Raw genomic sequence first — 4,747 nt, forward strand, 5'->3', positions numbered from 1 at the left:
GGGGGGGGGGGCGCTCGCGATCCGCGGCCACGCCGGGCACTCGCACGACATGTGCTTCGTGGCCCCCCGGGCGCGCGCTGGGCAGTGCGGAGGTCGTTTGTTCGCCGGCCCCGGCCCTGGCTGTGGTCCCTATCTTCTAGGCGCCATTGGGTTCATCGGCATCCTGGGCGGGACTATCAGTGTTGTAAAACTGGCTATGATCTAAATACACTGAACACGCTTTTCATTTTCCAGGTACCTTGCCTAACGTTCTTAATGTTATGGTAAAAAGCCCTTCCAAAAAGAGGAGACTGCTTGGATAAACGTTAAGTCAGGAGTGTCAATGTCCTGTGTCCTGGGCGGGATCACCATCTCTACGCCGCCTCCAGGTCCACCTGTAGGTCCAAACCCCGGGGCCCGCTCCAGATCCACGTCCTGGCCTACCTCCCAGTCTAGGTCAAGGACCAACTCTATGGGTGCCACTCCACATCCACCCTCAAGTCCACCGGGCACCTAGCACAAACCCCTGTCTCGGCCTCATTTGGGCGGTCAAGACCGTCAGCTCTGGGTGAGCAGGGTGCGTCCGCGTCGACTCTTCGATGAAGAAACATAGGTTTGCAAGTGCACATGTAAACAGCTAACCGGCAGAGCCACAGCACTGCACTTTATAGCAGTTAGCAAGTGTATGCGCGCCTGCCAGGTTGATCGCCTCCTGACCCGCCGAACACCCCTGCTGTTCTGGTGGCCTATCGTCCGCTGGGAGAGGTGGGGGGGGGTGTTGCTAGCCGAGAGTGTGAGATGAGTTGCCTCCCTTACCCTGCAGATTCTACGGGCTTCGACGATCTGTTCGGTTTTAGCGTGATGTAAGACCGTTGAGAAGGTATCTTGTTGCATATTTTCGATGTGTTTCAGATTAGTTTTAATGTATTGGAAGTTGTTTTTAATCGATTTGAATTCAAAAAATTTAGGTATTTGGTTGTAATGATGGCCGACCGTCGAAACTCGTCAGATCACTTGCTGATCTGGAGTAAGTAAGGTTAGGTTCTCTACACAATATTTTATTTGTAGCCTGGGTGTTACATATGATGGCGTTTTTATCAATATTTTTCTTTTACAAACAGGAAACCATGCCCTGCCTCTTTAATTCGTTGCATATTTATAATGATAATAATTATTATGCAGGTAATTGAATGTGAAAATTTCTTTTGTTGCAACTATTAAACATTGTTTCTTTTTTGTCTAATTTGTTGTCTCTTTTTGTTTAGTTATACAAGTATGGAGCCCAGATCACATTTGCTTTGCAGTTATTGCAATCCATACAAGTATCTTTCAAATACTGAAGAGTTCAAACAGCACCTTAAAAGATATCACTGGGAGTTAAAGACTTTCAGGTGTGGCCATTGCCGAACAATCTTTCAACATAAGACGTCTCTTATACGGCACATAAGTGATGTCGCTAATCAGCTGCCGAATAGTGAAGTTGAAGATGTTTCGAGCAGTGAAAATGATGAAGAAGGAGCAGAAGGTTATGTGAGTTGTATTGAAGATCACATTATGGAAGATGAGAGAATTGAAGAAAGAGAAGAAGTGAGGGAGGAGTTAAACCAAAATAATGTAACATTTGATATCAAAGCAGAGGCTGCAAAATTTCTGATGAAATTACGATCTTCGGGAAACCTCACTCAGGCATCTGTAAAATTTATTGAAGACAATGTTGTGGTTCTACTTCAAAATCTTATGTTAAATGCAGAAGCCAAAACTAGAGAATTTTTGAATTCATGTGATTTACCTCCAGAAAATGTTGATGCTTTTCTTGCTGGGGATGCTTTTAAAATTGGCAACCCATTTGAAGACTTGGAATCAGTTGAAGAACAGCTAGCATACTTCTGTGAGAAATTTGGGTGTGTGATACCGGAGGAAAAATATTTAGGATTTCGTATTGAGAACAGATTTGATCGGAAACTGAGGATGTTTCTTCCCAAGCAAGTGTCTGAAACATTCCAGTATGTATCTGCAATAGGATCTCTTACTATGATTGTTCGCAATGCGTATTTGAGGAATCTAATCCTGAATGAAAAACAGAGTGCGGATGGTGTATACCGATCTCATAGAGATGGTAGTGATTTCAAAAATAATGAATTTTTGAGAAAATATCCATTTGCTATTCGAATAGTTATTTATTATGATGACTTGGAAATAACAAACGCTTTAGGATCAAAGGACGTGATTCACAAACTTGGTTGTTTCTACTTCGGCATCCTTAATCTTCCCCCTGAAGAAAGCTCACAACTTGCATCAATATTTCTGCTAGCTTTATGTGCTGCAGAAGATTTACATAAACCACACGCCTATGAAAAAATTTTGACAATATTTCTTGAAGAGTTGAGAAGGCTTCAGTCAGATGAAGGGGTTGAAGTGACATTGGAGAATGGAGAAACATTCATCTTAAGGGCATGTCTTGTCTGTTTGACTGCAGACTCTTTGGCTGCCCATCATATGATGGGCTTCTTATCACCATCAGCTGATAAATTTTGCAGAATTTGTTTAATTTCAAAGACAGAGATCAGTCTTGACACCACTGCAGTAGGTATTCTCCGAACCTCAGATCTTCACAAGCAACATCTCCTTGAAGTAGAGGAAAGCCCAGAAAATGAAACGCTTTATGGAGTGCGATACCGAACTCCTCTCATTGATGTTATGCGCATTCCAGAAGATAGCGTGTTTGATGTCTTCCATGATGCAGTTGGAGTTATTCAAATGACTATAAAATTAGCTCTGTATGAATTCATTTGTGTTCGCAAGCTTTTCTCAGACCGCTTATTCAATTCAAGAATCGAGCAGTTTGTTTATGGAAAATCTGACAAAAAGAACAAACCTTCTGCTAATTTTGAGTATAGGAAGTTGAAAGGTGTGGGACATAAATTAAGACAATATGGTGCTCAAACTTTTTTGTTGTTGCGAGTGTTCCCCTTTCTAATTACTAAGGTTGCAGAAACTGACCCCTATCTTGAGCTAGTGTTTCTACTGCAAGATGCAATGAGGATTATCTTTTCTCCTGAATTACGGGAAAGTGATATAGATAGATTGCAAAACACTCTCACCAACCTCCAACGCCTTTTTCACAGAATATTTATTTCCCCTGAACCAGAAAATGTAGCTCCTGTTCAGAATGACGGAGAGGAAGAGGAACAGGAGGAAGATGGTCAAGATGATCAAGATGATCAAGAAGAGGAAGATGATGAAGTTGATGACAATATTAATGAAAATTTGGAAAATGAAACAGCTCCAAGGAGAAGATGCAAACTAAAAAGTAAGAGACTGAAGAAGGGTATCAACAAATTGCATCATCTTACCCATTATCCTATGCAAATGCGAGAAAAAGGTCCACTCATTCGCCTTTGGTGTGCAAAGTGAGTACTATGTAGACAACAGACTTCTATAATTTGATGTTTCCTAATTGTTATTTTTAATTAATTGTACATATTTTTTGTCTACTTCACAGGTTTGAGGGACGACACAGACTGATCAGGAAACATGCGGCAGTGCAGCATAACTTTAAGAACCCGCCTAAGACAATGGCACGTATGTTTCAGATGAGCACTTTAGCTGCTTTTTTGGATCTTGGTGGCCCTCGCCCTGTGAATATTTCTGCCTCTGAATTGGGTTACAGTCTTGTGGAGCTAAGTCAATACCGCAACGAGCTTGTAGCACAAGGTTTTTTAGATACTGATGTGGTGAGAGTGGTTGAGTCTGTTGAAGTGTATGGTGTTGAATATCAAGCTGGACTTTTTGTTATACTAAATGGAAATGGCGTTGGGGCACATCCTTTGTTCGCTATCATTGAAGACATTGTAGTTGATTCATCTGCAGTACCCAAAATTGTGCTCATTGTCAGTGAATGTAATATAATTTGCTTTAGTGCAAGATACAATTCTTATCAGATAAGCAACAAGTTTGATGGGAGAAAATCGGCTGTGACATTGAAAAGCCTTGCAAATCACAAAGTGTTGTCACCTTGGACTCCCTTTGAGCCTGCTGACCTTGACAAAATCTATCTATCCCCAAGGATAATTGTGGTGGGAATGGAAGGGTTTGTATCTCATTACTTAATAATTTTGCTTGTTGTATTTTTTTTTTCTTGTCTGCTGTGATACAATCTATGATTTTTTTTCTCCAGAGATGAGGAGTGATGTGGTTCCATAATTCAAGAAAACAGCTGGTACTATGCAGGTTAGTCAATTGCAGCTGGTTGGAAGGGAGTTCACAAGGACAAGCAACAATTCAGTTCTCAATAATTTACTGTTGAACTTGTCATTTAAAATTTTGTAAATCAGATTTAAAGAAATTGCTTTCTGCAATTTGTTTTTTATTTTAAAATTGAAATCATTGAAACTAAATGTACTTTATATTATTGATCATTTAAAACAAATGTGAATGCACAGGAGTTGCAATAGAGATAGAGATACACTTATTCTTGGCATATATTTTGCAACTCATAGTCAATCAACTCCTGGGGCTTGTGATTTTTAAAATGCCTGGGAAAGAGTTTAAAAAGAATAATTCAACAAAAGTTTAAATGCTTGACATGCCTGTTTGTTCCTTTGCAACTTCATATTTTTTGTGAAAGAATTTAGTGTGTCCAATACTCCAGTTGGCCATTCCTATTCTATGATTTAGTGGCTTTCAGAAGCATCCACCATTTTAAATGATCAAAACTTCAAAATTATCTGATGAAAATAATGTTTTTCTACTTTTTAGAAAAAAAAGT

This window comes from Frankliniella occidentalis, unplaced genomic scaffold, assembly GCF_000697945.3.
Source record: "Frankliniella occidentalis isolate FOCC.00 unplaced genomic scaffold, Focc_3.1 Scaffold51, whole genome shotgun sequence".
Taxonomy (NCBI): domain Eukaryota; kingdom Metazoa; phylum Arthropoda; class Insecta; order Thysanoptera; family Thripidae; genus Frankliniella; species Frankliniella occidentalis.